Raw genomic sequence first — 20,692 nt, forward strand, 5'->3', positions numbered from 1 at the left:
GGGAGGATCTCGGGCTGCGGGTGAGGCTTTGAAAGTCAGCCTCACAGGCATTGCAGCAGAGCCCCGAACCAGCGAGAAAGAGCGGAGGCGCTGCCAGCGCGGGCGCCGAGCTCTTGCTCCGGAGAGGACGGCGTCCCCGGGGAGCTTTGTGTATCTGCGTGCTGGGCGGGCGCATGTTGGCGTCTGAGGCGTCGCCGCCTTCACGAGTTGCTTCTCCCCCTCCTCCTCTTCCCCTCCCCATTAAGGCGCCGCTCGCCAGAGCTCTCCGCACTAGAACTCATCGCCGGAGTTTGCGCCCGCTTGTCAGGGGTGGCATTTGGAGGAGGCGGAGGCGGTAGCAGCAGCGGCGCGCGCGCGCGCGCTCGGAGCTCTCCCTCCGACGGACAGGAGGGCGAGAGGCGGGCAAAGGCAGACGGAGAGCGCGAGCCGCGGGCAGAAGAAGCTTCCCGGGAGAAAGGCGCTGGGAGCGGAGGCGGCAGCGGCCGCCGCGCAAGAGGCCGGCGAGGTGAGTTGGCGAGGGCCAAGGAGGACGGCGCCTTTTCCGCCTCTACCGCTGGAGAGAGGGGAGGCGAGCAGTGGGAAATGGCCGCGGTGGTGGTGGCAGCAGCGGCTGGGGGCTCGATGGAGAGACGGAGGGGAGCGGAGGCGCTGCGTTGGCAACCTGACAGGACCAGCGAGCGCCCGGAGGTAGGGAGGGAGGGATGGGGCTCCGGCGACGAGGGAACAATACCCGGGCTTGACTTCGGGTCTCCCAGGAGCGAGAGATTATTTCCGGTGGCAGCCAGTCTCCCTCCCTCCTTCCTCGCTAAGCATTTTAGACGAATAAAGTTTGACCGGCAATTAAAGGTGGGTGGGAAGGCAGGGCAAGCAGAGTCGGTAGTTTCCTTTTGCTGACCCCCTTTTCTTGGTTTGCATTCTTTCTGAGAGACGGACCTTTCTCTCCCCCCCTCCCTCCCTGAATTATTCAGGGAGCCACGAAGTCTTGTGCGCAGGAGCTGCAGTTCCATCAGCAGCTCCTCTGCGGGATGTGGAAGGGAAGAGGAAAACCTGGCGTGCGGCTCGAGCGTCCGCCTTCCTTCCCTCTCCCTCCCTCGCTCCAAAGTCTCTTTCCATCCCTTGCTAAGCTCCCACCTCTTCTTAATTGCCTGCACAACCGCACTAGACAAGGCCATGCCTCCTTTCTGTCTGCGCTCACCTCCTGTTATTTATTCACTTGGTTATTTATTCACTTCCTCTCCCTCGCCACGCACGCACGCACACATGCACACGCACACCGGCTGGGTAGATTCCCCCCTCCGCCCCCTCTTCTGTGTCACATACAAACTCCCACTCCGTCCCCATCCTCCAGAAAAGGTGCTTTCTCATTATTTAGTTCCATCACGCGACGCTTCTCCATCCCTCCCCCCCCCTTCATATTGTCCTTTCCTTTCCGTCTGTATGGCAAGCACCACCACATTCGGTGGTTGCAATCTATATCCTTTTCGATTACTTTTCTTACTCTAGGAAGTATAAATATTTCAAAGTGTTTTCTTCGTTGTGATGTGAGAAATTGGAAAATGGACTTGGAAATACTTAAAACTCTAAAGAACAAGTTGGGCTGTCATTGCAAATAGTTGCGTATTTGAGCAGAAATTTTGTTCTGTGACGGTAAGGTCTCTAGAAGCGGTATTAAGAGGTTTTAATTATTTTTTTAATTAAATGTATCCCTGTTTGACATGATTGTGAATCCTTGATAAATGGGCTTCTTCTTTTAAAACCCCGTCGTATTTTCAGGTGTACTCTAGTGTATGTTCTGTTTGGCAAGAGGAGGTTTCTGAAAATCTGTTTTGTGTGTCTTAAGTCAGAACTAACTGGTTCTGTGATAACTAATTGCTGAGATGCTTTATTCAATTGACATCAAGCAGATTACTAAGTCATGGCTACATGCAGATTTGTACAGATAAATCATAGGAAAAGAGTACCAATTCAACATGCTGAATTTCAGAAATAAAAGGGTACTTCCTGGAGGTCAATATTCTTCTTTAGCCTGTAAAATAAAGGCTCTTATAGTGGCAGATCTGAGTGGATCTTTATTTAAACTTATGTGTGACACATCACTAAGGTTCAAGGCAAAAAAAAAAGTTTCTGATGTAAGTGTGTAGAGCACTGAATATAAAGATGTTTGAAGGGAGAATGCTGATGACTATTTTTAATGTCTGCAAATGTTTGTAAGTGGTTGACTACTCACGTGCTACAAATAGCTAAATTCAAATGTAAAGTACTGGTATAAGCTTAATAAGTTTGCTTGGCTCCCCCCTTCTTCAGTAAAAGAAAGATCATAGTTTGTTGTTGTCTGAGTAAATTCCTCATTGCAAATTGATAATAGATTGAAATGGAAGGTGTGATGGTTGCGTGATATACTACTGTTGCATGGAGATAAGTTGCAGTCTGCACTGTATCCTGTAATCTGTCTTCTCTGCTTGCATTTGATCTTCACTTCTGACTACTAAAGAGGTTCAAGATTTCTCACAATTGATTTGGACAGAAGTCTTGTGCCCTCCATTATCTTGGTCATTATTATGTTCCTTTCTTATTCACTGGAAGAGAATTTAAAGAAAACATTAAACAGTGAAATGGTGGCATTTTACACATTTACCCATTCAGCTTGTTAAATTTCATCTGCTAATTTACTTAACCAGAAGTTAAATTTGGCCACAAGGTTCCTCCTTCACAAACCATATCCAAGTTGTTGAAATTCAAATGAATGCTGTTGTGCACACTATGATCATTATTGATAAAGTGCATAAATCTCATTGTTGTTGTTGTTTAGTCGTGTCCGACTCTTTGTGACCCCATGGATAAATCTCATTATATAATATAAAATCTCAAGAGGCTATAATTTTCAGGAGACTGAAGCATGATGGAGAAAGTGCAAAGTCTTATAGACTAAACTGAAAATAAATGCAGCAAGAGTGCTTGGCATATCCATAATTTATCCATAACTCCTTTCTTGTATTTTGTTTTAAGGTAAAGTACCGGTATGAGAACTCCTGTGACATGTTACTGGTGTAAACTAGATGTGGCATTTTATTTTCATTTGATGTATGAGCTTTTTGTTTGTTTGTTTGTCTCAAATAGACATTACATCAGTTGGAGAAAATAACCATTATGGTGATCATAAAAGTATGGAAGGGGAATATAATTCTATATTCCCCTGTTGCATTTCCAAGGAAAATCTCTCCTCTGAAGCTATTTACATTGGCATTAATGGAGGATTTCCTCCCAATGAGGGATTCCACGCCCCCCCCCCCCCCCAGCAAATACCAGGTTAAAAAAAGGAATTTTCCTTATGAGGGCAGCAGGGAAGGGAATGGTTAAATTCTGCCTCCTTGTCTACTGTGCTCCTCCCCCTCCCCTCATCTGATGTAATATACATATTTTTAATGCATCTTAAATGCAAATATGCATGTTACTTCTGTGTTGGCTCTTTGATTGGTTATCTTATTTACTTATTTTTATACGATTTCTTAGCCACCAAAAATGGTATTCAGATCTGCAATAAAGGAAGTGCTAGGATGTGTTTTGTAAAAAAAGAAAAAAGAAAAAGTGCAAAAATATGTCTTTTTTCAACAAATACAGATTGTTATGAAAATAAAAATGTAAGACTACTTGATGTTACATAAGCTCCTTTTGTATCCTGCCTGGTGGTCATGCCTTAGGCTTCTACTACTTGTTTGCCAGTGAAAATGTCAAGGCCTTATAGAGGTTTCCTATGACATTGGTTCTGTATGCCTTTTTAGTTGTAGAGCAGCAGTTATAAATTGTTTTGATGAATGATGAATTTCTTTGGAAGCTTACTAGGCTTTCCTTGCTGAGGCTCATGAGACCCGTGTAATACCAGACAGATCTTCCTAAAACATGCCAATTATTGTTTTCTTGTGACATGCAGCCAATGGTACTTTTCATTGTTGTAGAGGGTGCTTTTAGTTCGCATGGAATAATAATGAGGCCCCAAAGGCAAAACCAATGCCCTGGGACATTTGTCAGAATATTTTTCAACAAGCAAAAGGTCTGTGGCAGATGTTCAGGGTTTCCTCTGCAGTATACAATAAGGATTCCCAGAACCAAGAAAATTTATAAACTGTGCTATTTGAAAATCCTTTCCAATTTCTCCTGTTACGAGAACAGAGAATGGTGGAAGGCAAAAGAAGGCATTTCTCAGTCTTGCTTCTTTTAGGGTAGGCAAACTAAGGCTTGGCCAAATCGCCTTCTAAATCCGGCCCATGGACGGTCCGGGAATCAGCATGTTTTTACCGGTACTTGAGTAGGATGTGTGCTTTTATTTAAAATGCATCTCTGGGTTATTTGTGGGGCATAGGAAATTGTTCATATTCCCCCCCCCAAAAAAATATAGTCTGGCCCCCCACAAGGTCTGAGGGACAGTGGACCGGCTCCCTGCTGAAAAAGTTTGCTGTCCCCTGCTTTAGGGCAAACAATTGGCTTCTTAATACTGCCTTCACATGCACTCAGTGGGACTTCTTTCTGGGTAGACATGCATAGGATTGTAGTGTTAGTTTTTAGGCAAGCCACTATCTCCCCATTTTCTGCTCTATAGGATTGTTGTTAGGATTATTGAAAGAACTTGTGTAAAGCACTTTTAAAATGAATCCTTGGTATTATTATTATTTTCTATTTTTATATAGTAAATGGAGGCAGATTGAGCTATTAAAACAGGAATGTCCTTTTAGTACAACATGTGTTAGTCGATAAACCATCTTTTAAGGACCATTTAAAACTGTTTACACACTATTTACTTGTTACGTACATTTTTTTTGCTTTAGAGACTGAGACTGGTGGAGTTTTGTTTGTTTTTTTGCTTTAAAAAAGGATTATGCTCATTAATAGAGATTAGGTTTATCTATGGCTGATAGTCATGATATCTAAATGGAACATCCACATTCTGAGAATATATTTCTGAATATCACCCAGGAAGGCTTTCATACCAAATTTGTGTACCTGCCTGAGGCATCTGTCTGCTAGTAACAGATTAGATAGACCCTTTGTCTTATCAAGAATCTTCTTGTGTTCTTTCTTCCAACTTGTTTCTTCTCCTAGTCATTTTTAAAGTATATGTATGTAATTTGTACTTCTGTTCATGTTATTAATAAAATCAACGTGTGTGCGCACACTTAATTGCATGCATGCTCAAAATAAAACTTTCCTGGTCACATGTTAATATGTAAAATATTAACTAACATGTTACAGATTATAACTAGCAAATGATTTTTTCTTTTGAAGAATTTAAAGCAAGCTGTTTTCTGATCAGATAAAGCATTTTCTCCAGACCTTTATCTCATGGTCTTAACTCAAATATACTTTTTGTGTCTGTTTCCTTATATACAATACTCAACTCTGCTATGACAGCAGCAGTATGTATAAAAAGGCACACCAATATTGTATTTTATTTTCCTATTCATTGTATTTGAGCTATACTCTGCACTTTCCTCCAAAGAACTACGGTACATGGTGGCATTGCCTAATTGGAAGAGGTAGATCACCTAATATGCACTTAGCATTTTTTAAAAATCTGTGTATTTCCTCTTTATTTAAATTAAATATATGCTTGCCTTAAATCAATTCTGCAAAATGTATGTGCTTATCTCCCCCTCTTCAACTTCAGAATTTCAAGTGGAAAGACGGATCCTGTAGTTCCGTTATAATGTACTTAAGTCATTGGCTGTCTTTTCTTAAAACTGCATTAAATTTGCCCAACATTTTTTATATGGATTCTTTTTTCCAATAGCAAGATGAATTTATAAAGAAAAGAAAATTAGTTACAGATCATTATCCTGAGGGCAAGTATTGAATAAAAATCCTTTTATAGCAGAACTAAAGTGTGAACTGTAAAAATTTCACACAGTCTTATAGATTAAAGCCACCTGTACCAACATTGCAATTGAAACAAAATTGTTCTTCTTCATCTGGAAGATAGTGTGGCTCAGAATATGAAATATCAAACTGGAAATAAGTTCGTAATTTTGGATCATCTATTTGGAGTGTGTGCTCTGGCCATGTGGCAGTGGCTAGCATGAACATAATCAAGCAGTAGAGTTCTTCTGTGGGGTTGTAATTCTGTAGCTAGGAACTCCTCATCTTTGAGGAGAAAATTCAGTGCTGACTCACAAGGAAAGCTTTGTGGTGAGCTGGTGGGATCAAGTGCATTGCACTATTGAGATATGGGGAAGGACAGCATTCTGCAGCAGCTAACATAATCCCACGTTTTTCAGGCAAAAGGAACAATTGGATCCTTAGGAATATGGATGAACCATTTGTTTTCCCCACTTACCCTTCCTACCTATATATGGAAGCATGAAGAGCTGTTCATTTCATCCCTGCACTGGGGCATAGCTGCCAAGTTTTCCCTTTTCTCGCGAGGAAGCCTATTCAGCATAAGGGAAAATCCCTTAAAAAAAGGGATAACTTGGCAGCTATGCACTGGGGTCCTACTCCCCACATGTACATATTTGCATGCATGTACACATCTTTTCCACGTGCCACCAGCCAATAATCAGTTCAAAGCACTGTTGTGTGCTTGTGATGAGTGCAAATCTGATTTTTTTTTAATGGTTCTGTCTGTGTTACATCTTTGTTTATTTTATTACATAGGCGAAACTTACAGAAATACTGTACAAATTCAGCCAATCCATATCACATTATAAAGGTAAAGGGACCCCTGACCATTAAGTCCAGTTGTGACCGACTCTGGGGCTGCGGTTCTCATCTCGCATTATTGGCTGAGGGAGCCGGCGTATAGCTTACAGGTCATGTGGCCAGCATGACAAAGCTGCCTCTGGCGAACCAGAGCAGCACACGGAAACGTCGTTTACCTTCCCACTTGGAGCGGTACCTATTTATCTACTTGCACTTTGATGTGCTTTCGAACTGCTAGGTTGGCTGGAGCTGGGACCGAGCAACGGTGCATGCTTAAGCTTTTTCCATTGGAACTTAAAATTCTTAGCTTTCCCTGGATTAAGCCATGCATTTAAAAAGAGAACATTTATGCATACTTTTATAGTCTGACTCTTATATATAAAGTTCAGAATTCTTGAGGAATATTTAGGTTGCATTTGGGATGGCATGAAAGGAAGACTGTAAAAAGAAGGCCTTCATACTTAAAGTTGTTCCAAGAAAAATATTTTAGTCAAATGACTACTCAACACGCTTGTTTTGTGTGAAGTCTGCATAGCAATAACTGGAATGGTTAATATGCATTGCATAAGATTGTATTTAGTACCATTTATTGTTTAGATTACGGTATGTTGGTACCATGTGGGACAGAACATTTCCCGTAGAAAACATTCTAAAAATACATAAAATTAGTAACATAATGAGTAGGTCCAATTACAGCCAAATGATACAGTTTCAAAATGATAAACTATGTGTCTATCTGGTTTCAATATCACAGACACACAGACAGTATAGTTATTTGTAAACAAAGGGGAGGTTTAAATTAAAACCAAAAATAAGTAATACAGGCTAAAAATCAAGTCATGAATTCATCCGAGCAGTCATAAATAAAATTAAAGCCAAAAGTAATACTCTTCCATTTAATCTACTGCAAGGGAAAGAAACAAAAACAAAACTAGGCTGATAACTGTATTAATCGACACTGAACTGTGCTTTGCTGAATATTCAGTCCTAGTTAAATGATTTGTTCACTTTGGGCTATTGGAAAATAATTTTTTTCTTTTAAAACTCCAATAAATGCTTTCATATTGTCATGTGGTTCAGACATCTCAAATAAACTTTTGAGTTATTTATACATCAAGTAAAATTAACATTGCATACTTTTTCTAAATATAAACCAAATAAACAGGCTGAATCAGGTCCTGGTAGATTTATGACACTGAGAAGTTTTCTGATTCAAACATTTCTGAAAACATCACTAGTTAGTGGAAAAATATTTTTTACGTTTTTAACTTGTGAAGTTGGTCAGAGTTTGGTAAAACTAATATTTTTCAGTTGTCAGCTAGAGTGACTCAGGACGACTATTTGTCTTCCATTTGAAAGCATTTTGAAGCCTCAATAACAATCTCTCTCTCTCTCTCTCTCTCTCTCTCTCTCTCTCTCTCTCTCTCTCTCTCTCTCTCTCGATTAAACTACCTCCTAAATTTGCAAATGATCTCCCTGATATGGAATAAAATATATTGTCCTGTTAAGGAACAATGTAATTAGTATTGGTGAACCATAGCAGGAAAATTAAAACTTTTATAACACAATAGTGCTGCTGTAATCATTTTCATTAACATATGCTGATATTATAAGGTTTGATAACTGGTGGAAGAAGGATATTTATTGTAAGTGAGGGACTGCAACAAAATGTTGCAGTGTATCACTGCCTCTAACTGGAATAGTCCAGTTCAGGTTTCTAGCTGCATGTTGGAATTCACAGAGGACAATCTTTTTCTTTCCTGCCCTTTTGAAACCTCATCTCCCTGAGCTCAGGATTTCTATGGCTTTAACATGTGTAGGTCCTGAAAGTTCATAGGACCAATGTATGTGTGTGTATTAAAATGCCTTTTTCTTTTAATATACAAATTTATCTGCTTCTGTGAACCCAGGAAGCCCCACAAGTATGGAGAAACCACTAACTAGTTTTTGAGTGGCCTCATTTCACTTCCAAATTGATAGGCAACTTGCCAGCTAAGTTCCGAGGGGCAGGGATATTGTTGAAAGAAGCATATTGAAATAGTTTTAACAACAGTACGTTCTATTAAGTTGTGTTGTGTCTTTAGTTTAAGAATGTAACTCTTGCATCAGTGCCATTTCCCACTCTTCTAGATTTTTTATTGGGGGGGGGGGTCGTGTATGGAGGAGACCTATCAAACATGGGTAGACAAACATAACACTTCTGTTTTCTGCAGCTTGGTTTGCATTTAATATTTTGGAGCAATTTTTTAGTTTAACATATTTGAACTTGTACTAGATAGGGTTAATAGGTTGGCACAAAAGGTCAAATTATAAGGCATTAGGCTTAATTAAGGGAGAGCAGGAGTGGCAGGAATATGTGACAGTTAAATGGGTTTCCCACAGACTAATGTCGGTTACAGTGCAACCATGCCTTAACTTAAGTGAGTTATTTTGTGGAAAGGGCAATAGTGATTAACAGTTTGACATGCTAGACATTTCTAGCCAATCCCATCTGTTTTAGAGGTTAAGAAAGCACACCTTTATGAGCTGATGGATTGATTTGTGTGCCTGTCTGCTAAAGATTAGAAGTCCAAGGCCAGTGCCGTAAATGTCAGTTAAAGAATGTTGCACTTTCTTAGGTGTTCTTTAACTGTCAACTGTTTTGTGCTAAGGCTAACTGCGGATATGCAGGTAGAATAAGAACCACACTTCTCAACCACTAGAGCAGGTGGTGTAAAGAGAACAGATCTGCTGTAAGTATATTTGCTAAAATTCTAAGAACACAAGAGCCAGTGTCCCATTTAGTCCAGCATCCTGTTCTCTCAGTGGCAAGATAGATATCAGTGGGAAGCCTTCTCATTTTGAACTTGTGCTGTTTTGTAGAAAGTTTTTAAGGGCTTTTCTTAATACGGAAATAAGTTTTTTAGCGTCTGTATGTATGCACATGAATATTGGTTTTTCTGATCTATTTAAAATGCTCTGTTGTGAAGGTGGCACTCTTAAGCTTTCCAAAAACATACACAACCTACCTCCTACTCCCATGGCTCCAGAGGCAAATGTCCTATGTTAGTATGCAAATGCTTGCTTTGAGCTGCCAGGATGAGAATGTTCCAGCTTGTAAGACTAGAGCGCATATGCTTGCCCACCTACTTACCTATCACTGTGTTCCCTTTCCAGTTCTTAAAGTGCTGTCATTGGACTGAAATGGGATAAAGTGCCTTCAAGATGCTTCATTCTTCTGCTGCAACAGGCACTTTAGCAAATTGCCTACACTCCTAGTATCATGTAGGGCTGGGTGATAAGTGCTTTATGGCATCGTGGTGTACCGCTAGCTAAACATTGTGGTATGGTGGTATATCACTAGCCGGTGGCAGGTTGGGGGCTCTGTAAAACTGCTTGGCTGAGGAAAGGCAGTGGCACGCTTTTCAGCCAAGCAGTTTAAAGAAGCGAGGGAGGAACAAGCTGTATCGGTGCCTTGCTGATGCAGCTTGTTTCTCCCTCTGCTGCGGTATGAGGGGCTGACTGTGATGGTGATTTCGCTCAGCGGTATATCGCTGGTGAAACTGCCCCCGCTCCTGAGTCCCTCTGCCTGCAGCGCCCAGCTCCAGCTTGTTTTTCCCTCAGTGCGCTGGGCACTGGTAGCAGAGGGACTCAGGAGGTGGCGGTTCCACCTGCGATATACCACTGAGTGAAGCCATCATCGGTCCTGGGTGATATATTGATATATTGCCCAGGCCTAGTAGCATCTTGAAAGCACTTCCTCTTAGGTGGTGATGGATGAGGCATGTGTGGAGAAATATCAAAGGGAATGGGGAGGCTGAGTAATGGGGAAACTGGTGACAGGGCTAGAATAGATAGGAAAGGGGAATGTGGATTCAGAGATGGTCAGAAGGATTGGAAGACAGTGGCCTGGCATTAACGCTAAGCAAAGCTATGGCTTAGTGCAGTGGTTCCCAACAGGTGGTCCGGGGACCCCCAGGGGTCCGCGAGCTATGCCAGAGGGGTCCTCAAGATCCTATTAGAATAAAAAATATATTAAATATATTTCATATGATAACAGATTTTTTGTTTTGGCCGCTTCCTGCATGAGCAGAGTCTAGCGCAAAACTAGAATTAGATAGAGGCAGTAGTTCTGCTGTATGCCGCAAGGACTACAAGAAACTTGGAGATAAGGCAATGAAAAAGATCCTTCCATTTGCAACCACATATCGGTGTGAGCAAGCATTTTCTTCCATGTGTTTCATGAAAAACAAATATAGGAATCGGCTCGACATGCGGTCGGATTTCAGAGTGAAAGTTTCAAGTTTGGAACCTAATATTTCAGAAATAATGGACTCAAAGGACAGATTTAACTCATCTCATTAAGAACTGAAAATTAAAACTAACTGTATACTGATGGAGTACTCTGTTGTAACTGTAAAAAACGTATAAATATAAAATATAAAAAGACTCTTAATTTGGCTCTCACTTTTTAATTTTAGGATTAGGAATTAATGGGGGTCCTTGTTACAATAGCGGCTCGATGAAGGGTCCTCGAGAAAATTTTGTTGGGAACCCCTGGCTTAGTGTGAATAAGCTAGCCTGCAGATATACAGTTGGAAAAATCACAGCTGCCTTGCTCCTAAGCTGCTCCTGCTGCTACCAGGACCTAAACCATGCTTTGGCTTAGCATTACATATAAGCCTAGGCTCATGGTTTTTCATTCCAAACAGACAATGAGGCTTGCTGTTGGCTCATGGTTTGTTTGTGATTGGCAAACTAGGAGCCAGGGTTCAAACATAATGCCAAGATACACACCTGGTAGTGACTTATGGTAGTGCAGCAGGAGCAGCGGAGCAAAGTATTTTCTAATAGTGCACCAACATGCTAGGTCATTCACATTGAAATTGACGTAGCATTATATGCAAAAGACCACAGAGAGAGAGGGATCCAGAGAATGGATAAAAAAGAACTCACCAGGGGTATACAGACTAAACAAAGAATCTGTTCTATACACGCTGTCAAGTTTCTGTCTCTTTGTGTGTGCATACATGTGAGTGGACATGAGGGGATGTGCATCGGTATGAAACTGTGCCTGGAAAGAAGTGTGTGTGTACGTACGTGTACATGTTGTGTGCACACTCAAAGTTTCATCCCTTCTGCTTTCCCCTATACATTAACACTGCTGTTTGCTAGTCCTTCCCTTCTTTTATATATTTTCCAATGGGTTGGTTGATCTAGGGCCACATTTTTCATGTCCATATATAGACTAGGTGGGGATTTAAATCTTCCAACTCATTACACATACTATTTCTGGTAATTTGAGTTTAGTGGGTGACTCATGGTGCCATCTTTATTATTTATAAAGGGTGGGTGGATATTTGTAAAAGGTTGTATGCTGTCTGAATTTATCTTTAATTAAATCCTATTTATTATGTTACCATCTTCAGTCACATCATACTAAACAGTCTACTTGCCCCAAGAATTATGAAGTGACAGAAGGTAGATACTGATAGAAACGAGGGTGCAACAAAAAGCTACCAAAGAGCAAGATACTCTGTGATCTCGGTGTACCAGCTGCTTAACTACTGTGTCAGATGGATTCTTATGAGCTTAAAATAAAATAAGCAGTGCAACAAGTCACTGCATACCTTATCACTTATATGACTTGTAAACTTGAGAAAATAACATCTCTTCTACTGCAAGACTATGAATACACAATACACTACTGGGGTAATAAAAGTGATTTTTTTTATCACGTTCAAGGATTCTGCATAGTTAAGGGTGTTCATCCTAATTAAAATCAACCAAAGGTCAAGTTATGCAATATTTTTCTCTGGCTGCATGTTCCAGAGCTTCAAAGATAGCAACAAACCTTGTATTATGAACAGATATCCATTTTAAGGTGGTCCTGTAAATATTGATTCCTGGTGTAAATGTCACACTACTGTAGTTCTTTAAAATGGAAAAAGTATGTTGTAAAAATATTTATGTATTTCAGCTAGGCCTGTAACTTTTATTTGATCACCTGGTTGATATGAGTTTTCTAAGTTTTTAAAAGTTTTAATTCCTTCCAATGAATTTGCCTTGCTAATCTGACACCATCTTGAATCACCAAGGATAGAATGCAAAAGAGGCTTCTGGGAGCAGCAGTTAAGACCTCAAACTGGCATTAGGGACCACCAGCCTATGTCATCAAATAGAAGAAGGAGAAGGGTAGAATTGAAAAGGTGAATTTGAGAGTGCAACAGCGGCATGGAGCTACAAGAAGCTGCACGCATAAGAGCTATTAATTGGTGCTGTTCATCCTTTGACCATTTAGCAACTTAGGGCAAGCCTTACTCCAGGACAAGTTTTGGAGAAAAAAGTGCAGCAGTGGCAAGGTTGCTGAGAAGGAAGAGGACATGGGAGGCCCAATGTTTTTCAAGTCCTCGGTGTGAACGCAACAGGTAGCTGGAGCACAGTTCCTCTAGCTGTCCACTCAGGAGAGAGAATTATAAAGAGACTTCCTCCAGTACTGAGTGAAACTCCCACACAATAATAGTCATGCTGGATTAGATCAAAACTTCATCTAGTCCATCATTTTGCTCTTCATTCAGAGTGACCTAGGAGATATACTTCTAGGAACCATAAGCAGGACATAAAGGCAATAGCCCTCTGTCTTTCTTGTTTCCTGGCAAATTATACCCTGTGGCATACCACCTCTGAATCTGGAACTTCCATTCATGACTCATAGCCATTAATAGACCTCCTCTCAATGAATCTGCAAGCCATTTAAGCCAGTGACCATCTTGTGACATCTTATGGCAGTGAATTCTATAAATGGAGTATGTATTATTTGAAGAGGCACTTTGTGTGTGTACCCTAAATACTGCCAATCAATTTTACTGTATGACCCTGAATTTTGGTATTAGTTGTTTTTGCCCCTAATCTAAAGAGCCATGGGCATTGTAATGTTTCCTTGTAATGAAAGTGTTCCAGTCCTTGGATTATTCATATTTCAATTTTTTTGTGTCTTTTCTAGCTCAAACATATCTTTCTGAGATTGAATGACCAGAACAGGACACAGTATTCCAAGTGTAGATGAACCATCTATTTTTATAAGGGCACCATGACACTAGAAATTTTAGTTTTACCCCTTCCCTAAAGATCCTTATCACAGAATTGGCTGTTTTCACAGCTGCTGCACACTGATGACATTTTCATTGAGCTATCCTTCATGACCTCAATTTATTTCCTCTTTAGTTTCTAACAGTTCAGACCCCACCTGTGTAAATATGAAGTTAGTATTGTTTTATCCCAGCATGCATCAATAATACATTATTTACATTGAACCAAATTTACCATTTTTTTGCACATTTATCCAGTTTAGAGAAAGATTTTTGGATCTTTTTTAGTTCCTGAAAAGAGAATTCTAGCTTTCAGGCACCATAGTGTTCACTGATGGTGATTTCTTTCTGTTCACACAGGGTTCTGCTATAGAGCCAGTACACCTGTCACTTTTTCTTTTTCTGTCCCTTAAAATATGTATACGTATTTAAGGTTCAATAGAGGATACCACAAAGTATGCAGTTGCTTTGGTGTACAATTCTAGTTTAGCATTCTTGTGGTTGCATGCACAGCTGTATCACTGTGACAGCAGGATGTCTGGCCGCCTTGAGGTAATTTTTATTTGCTAAAGGGGAGCCAGATGAGTGGCTAATTAGAAGTCTAGATTGGGAAGAGGGAGGTAAATCAGCTTTTCAAACTGCAGAAGCCCTGTCAGATAACAGTGGGGAAGTAGTGAGAGTTTTATCACAAACTCCTTTTTCAACCATTGTAACACTGATGGAATTAACTCCCACACACAACTTTTAAAAGTGCAACTAGACAAAGTGATGAAGCAGTGGTGACTTGGCTACCTTTCCAGATGCCTTGGTAGAGTTCAGATTTATAATTTTTTAACTGATTTGCAGGTAGCAGTAACTGTACTGTGCCTTATTTGAACATTCTGGAAAACTATGGTGTACTAAAGAGAAGCCAATAAGATGAATCACATTTTTGATTAATTGAAAATATTGGAACGCATTACATTTGATTGTAGTTTTTATTTTCAATTATATGTTTTATAAATGGAAATTAATAAAATATAATGATAAACATATATAAGGGAATTATTAACCAAAGAAGAATTAAAACCATATTGAACCGAAAGGGAAAAGCTGAAATGCCTAATTGAAAGCAGGACTATCTACATACTGTATACTTCTACATGGTAATAATGATGACATTGTTGATACAGTAATTGGTCTGTGGTGTTGAATTTTACTAGATACCAATCAGTAAATCAGGATCCAAAGAGTCATTAACGAAAGGACCTGTGTGACCATATTGGATGTGAAAGAACTAGTAAATAGTGAGGTGGCTTATGCAGAATTCGGTATTTTGTTGCAGTAAAGGCCACCTGATGCCCATGTTTCAAAAGTTATGAAGGCTGTCACACTGTCCCACATATTAAAAAAAAGGAAAGGCTGGCAGTAGTGTTTTTATGCCTAAGACTTCACACAGTTTTATAGGAAAATAATGATTGTGGAAACAGTACAAAAAGGCATGGAGGCAATAGGATGCTTTACAGAACTCAGAGATGACTGGAACTACAAGTGGTGTATATTCCAGGCAAATTACTTGAAAATACTTATGGAATTTGATGGAATGAGGAATGGGAGTTCTGGGAATGTTGATTTTGCTGCTATAAACTACTTTGTATTTTATTTATCTAATTTAGAACTGAAGCTGAATTCATTTCATATAACAGATTATAAGAGTTTGGCATTTATTTTTATTTTTATTAAAAAGATGTTAATGGTGGTTGGACAGAAAACCAGAAACTCCAGAATAATTACATAAGGGCAATGCCCAATTAACAGAGTTCAAAAATTTTAATCAATTAATTCACCCAATTAATTGATGAATATGACAGCCTTGATTTCAAGACTTGTTGCCTCCACTGCACTTGAAATATGCTTACATCTGATAGCACAGCAACTCTGTTTTATACCTCAAATCCATATTTGTGTGCAGAAGCAGCAAGCAATACTTCCTTTAAAAATGGGACGGGTCAGATAAGTAATAGTAGGCAGAATAGAAATGAAGTAGGATAGCAGAAGTGTTTCATGCATCATGTGAGTAGGTACAAGGAAGAAAGCATTTCTGGGATAATTGTAACCTAGTGGAGTTGCATAGTGGAGTTGCATAAACTTTATTCCATACTTAGTGTTTCTTTTGGTGTTAGTGCAGCAGCAAATATTAGAGATGCTGTGAACTGGAAAGTGGAAGAGGTAGCTGAGAATGAAGGAAGAAGCATACAAACCTGCAATATCTTCCCAACATGTGAGTCATGATTTGGCCATGAAATTTGAATTAGGCATATCAGTGTGAACCTGCTTCAGCCTTCTTTGACAATCTGGAGGGAAAATTATTTGGTTTTATTCCAAATCTTCACCTAAACATTGGCAAGACAAAGGAGATGGGGTTGGACTTTTGGAGGAAGAGAGGGTAGCTAGCCCCATTGTATATCAGGGGGGACCGTGTGGAGAGCATCTCTTCCTTTAAATACCTTGGGAGCCCATATTAGTGAAGACCTAACTTGGAAGGTCAATACAGCCCAGGTGGTTAGGAAGGCCCAAAAGAGACTTCATTTCCTTAGGGTCTTGCGATAGAACAAGGTTGGACAGCAACTGATGATTTCCTTCTATCGGTCCACGATAGAAAGTTTTCTCTCATACTGCATTACGGTGTGGTATGCTGGTTTGACAGCCATGGATAGAGAGTCCCTACGGAGGGTGTTGAAGACAGGGCACGATATCGTGGGCTGTCCCCTGAGTCCACTAGATGTTGCCTCAGAAGAGGAGGAACATTCTCAGGGATGACACACACCCTGGCCAGCACCTTTTTAATCTCCTGACCTCGGGCAGGAGACATAGAAGCATGATAAGCTGCACCAACAGGTTAAAGAACAGTTTCTACCCATGGGCCGTGAGGCTGCTGAATGTAAGACAGCAACATTGCAGCTGACGTTCGGGGTTGCTGGTCGTATGACAGCACACAGAGTGTAACAAGGACTGAGAGATTGTGGGTGGAAGGGGACTCGTTTAATCTCACTGTAAACAAGTGGTACAGTGACAATAAAGTATTTCTATTTCTATTTCTATTATACCTAGTGCTTGAAGATAAATTATTTAAGAGACGCTTACATGATAGTCTAACGAGTTGCCTGTTAGCAGATGGAGTAGGTTATGATATTTTGTAGCAGATATCCCTTAAGTATGTTACAGTAATCGGAAGTAGCGTGTTAATGTTCTGCTGAGGAATTCATGAGGATCAACAAAACTAAAGAGCTGAGTCGCATGAGTACTGTGATTTTTCTCAGGAATGTGCATTGATCAGATAAAGAACAAGATGATACCTTACTTCAGCATCTCTGTCTCAAAGCATAGCTGCCAAGTTATCCCTTTTTAAAAGGGATTCCCCCTTATGCTGAATAGGCTTCCTCGCGAGAAAAGGGAAAACTTGGCAGCTATGGTCTCAAAGCACTGTGACAGAATGCTCTGGTATAGTTATTCCCCCAATTAGACTTGGTGTCCACAACATAACTCTTTCCCTTCTTTCCCAATTTTGGAGTTTATCTTATATGGCAATCTTAGGGGAAAATTTAGAAATTTTGAAGATCTACTGTCTGCAGCATTTAAAAAAAAAACCCAAATCTCTGAAGCAATTTGGAGGAATCCCACCTTGACTCAAACTGCTCCTGAATTTGTCTGCTTAGCTTTGGGATTTTAGTAAACACCTAGTTTTTCTTACTCAGTATACTAAACTAATATACTAATGAACTTGATTGTGCACTGTGTGTTCAGCAGATCTTACATCCAGTAACCTTGTTTTTAAAGCATGCCTTCTAGGCTCTACTATTATCATATTCACTTAAAATATTCAGACCTTTGCATTGGTTGTTGGGTATTAAAAATTCTATTTTCTAGCACTTCTCATTTCAAGAAAGGAAAATCTATTATATCATTTTGCTATTAACATGTTTATTTTCTGTCTAAGATGAAAAATGTAGACCATTTTTTTATTTGTTCATAATAATTTTGAAGACACTTCCACAGCTGTATTGTATAAATTGCCCCTAATTATTTTTCTGTGTCTCCCTTACTTCTCCATAAGCTATGACCTTGTAGGCATTGACTTCAGTCTGGAACAATTTCAAAGTCATGTAAATGAATGTAATTAAGGTATTGCTTATTATCTTGCAGAGTTCAGAGGGAAGCACATTGGCTAGAAAGGTTTGTTTACTTAATACAGAAGGTCAGCTAGAGTTAAATTTTACTGCCTAAAATGGTTTGGTAATGTTTTTATTTAGACAGAAATGTTTGGTAATGGCACATAATACATTTTTTCACCTCAGAGTGTTGTGACTTTTTATTCATTTATTAAATAATTGTATTTGTATTCTTTAACATTCTTGTAGAACACTGAATCTATTTTCCTGCTAAAACAACAAGAACCCAAGATACAATTTTTAACTCTATATCCACCAAAGGAATGTCTTTTGATGCAGTAAATAATACCCCCCCCCTTTCTGTCATAGTTCCCAGGTAAACTTGTATGGTACATCATAACTGTCTGAATATGTTGGCTACGAAAGATGAGCTTTTTTAATTAATTATTTAAGAGCATTTTTTTACCCTGCTCTTCAACCAAAAAGGTTCCCAGGGTAGTTTACATGCAGTCAATAAAAACAACAAGACAGTCCCTTCCTGCAGGGTTACAATCTAATCAGCCAAATTCAGGTACCAGTTCTTAAACAGTTGTTCTGATGAAGACCAACTGGCACAGTGGCTGATACAGCTGATATTTTTATAAAGCTTATGGAATGAGCCTTGCTTCTGATGGAATGGCTGCCTCCAGGTAACAGTTTAGGGACAGGAACCCCGGTTTCCAACCAGGGAATGATTTACCAGCGGTCTGTTTCTTACTTCCCATCATATCTGTTAGTAAGGGGCATGGAAGGGGAAAATCAGAACCTGATCTCTGTCTGGCAGCAGGAGGAGGATTCAAGACCTCTGGTTCCAAGAATGGTTAGAGAACCAGGACTAACTCAAGACGGTTCCTGTCCACACCCTGAATCAAGTTCTCACCTACTTTCCCCCTCTCTGGGATTTTTAGGTTAGCATGGGATAGCAGATAAACCAAGGTTTGGCTTAGTGTATTGTCCAAACCTGGGGTTGTGAGCTGTAACCATAATAGGAAGATATACCCTTATCACAAACCTGCATTTGAACAGCATGCTAAGCCAAGCTGGGCTGGGCTAACCTAAAAGGCAACTATCATCTCTTCCTTGGAAGCCAGCACATTTACTCTAAGCCATGGTTTGGCTTCGCATGACATGACATGACATGCAAATGCAATTGTAGTTATGAAGGGGAAGACACAGTGAAGTATTTGGCAATTACAAAAACATAATTATATACACAGGATTGCCATCCTAATTTATAAATGCCACTGTGTCAGACAGCACAACGGCTCTTGTATGAATTTACAAAGTGGTAGAAGACTATAATCCATAGCTGCCAAGTTTTCCCTTTTCTCGCGAGGAAGCCTATTCAGCATTAGGGAAAATCCCTTTAAAAAAGGGATAACTTGGCAGCTACGCTATGATCAGGGAATGAGAAAGGGTGTGTATTGCAGTTGATGGGACTAGTATGTTGAGCCACTGATTACCTTTTCCTTCTATTCATTGTAGATGGATTAATTTTTCAATCCTTAGAGTGCTATCATACTATTCCAGGGATGAAGATTCGAGCATGTGGCTTTTTTCTTCAGTAATCCTGATAGACTATGTACTTAAATCTGCTATCAAATTACCATATGCATTCTTATTAAGAGGAATTAGGCCACACAGACACCTTCTGCCATAACTGAAACTACAAATGTGATGAAAAAGCTGACTTTGCAAAAGGAAGAAAAGAAGAAGAGAAACCCATACTTCGCTCATAAAGAGAAAACATTTACTATTCTCAGTTGTTTTATTGTATTCTTTTCCCTGGGGTCAGCAAATAGTTTTTCTTAAGTTGTCCCATATTTGAGACTTTTTTGAATGCAAGATGATTGCAGTTGGTAAGGAGAACATCTTACCGGGGTTTTGTTTTGCATAATTGCATATCTATGCTAAGTAGCTTTATAGTATCATATATGTACGTGAGTGCCATTGTCAACTTCATTGATTTGCAACCTGTTTTAGTATATGCTGACCCTAGACAGGGGGCCTATGTTAGGAACTGACCATTTATATAAATTAGACAAGGCAAGCAGAAGAAAGTGAAACAAGGCTAAGAAAAGCAGAGGCCAAGGGCAAAATGGAGATACACTAAATATATTCATTTGGCACAGCTTCTCTTGCTAAAATAGAAGTCAAGACAACACAACCATGGTAATAATAAAGACTACAGATTATTAATCAAACATTAGGTGGAGACAAGGTTTTCTGCACCTAATAGCAGGGCTAGAGGTCCAAGGATAATAAGTAGGAACAAATGATGTTTTTAGATTCTGTGTAAAATATATCTGTATTTACTAGGTGGTAGGTTCAATACCTTTACAACTAATACTTGAAGTAATGGGAGTAATGGCTCCTGTTTCTGAACACGTATGTATAATTAAGTGACAATTTTAATAATTGCTCATATATTGTTGGTGAAGCTTTTGGACCCTTTTACCAGTTGTGTCCTATTTTTGCTTTCCGGGTTTTTTCTTCTTCAGTGAAGGCTGTCTTTGATGTTGAGCAAAAGGGCAAGTCGTCATCAGCATTATGTTTGAATTTTCCTACCAAAAAAAGCATCCCAGAAGGTTCAGCTTTCTGCATCTCCTCTTACTTTTGCCACTTTCATTTCTGGCAGCGCCTTTTTATGACACTTTTTGTTCCCATATCACCTGCTTTGCCTTTGTTTTTCTCTTCTCACCTTCTCTCCTCTTCCCTTCTGCCTTCTTTCTTGCATATTCTTACTCC

The 20,692-nt window shown here is 39.8% G+C and overlaps 1 protein-coding gene across 2 annotated transcripts in view; it reads left to right on the plus strand.

The window, feature by feature from the left end:
• Positions 1-5: 5 nt before the first annotated feature.
• NRIP1 (nuclear receptor interacting protein 1) overlaps positions 6-20,692 on the plus strand; it is a 76,459-nt gene continuing 55,772 nt past the window's right edge. Inside the window, exon 1 of one of the 2 annotated variants that reach the window (XM_035116591.3) lies at positions 6-505. The gene's annotated coding sequence lies outside the window, so the exon portion shown is untranslated. Of the gene's footprint in view, positions 506-1,152; positions 1,648-20,692 lie in introns of those variants that run through there. The other variant, XM_088667984.1, reaches the window with a different exon arrangement.

Source organism: Zootoca vivipara, chromosome 4 (genome assembly GCF_965207765.1).
Source record: "Zootoca vivipara chromosome 4, rZooViv2.hap1.1, whole genome shotgun sequence".
NCBI lineage: Eukaryota > Metazoa > Chordata > Lepidosauria > Squamata > Lacertidae > Zootoca > Zootoca vivipara.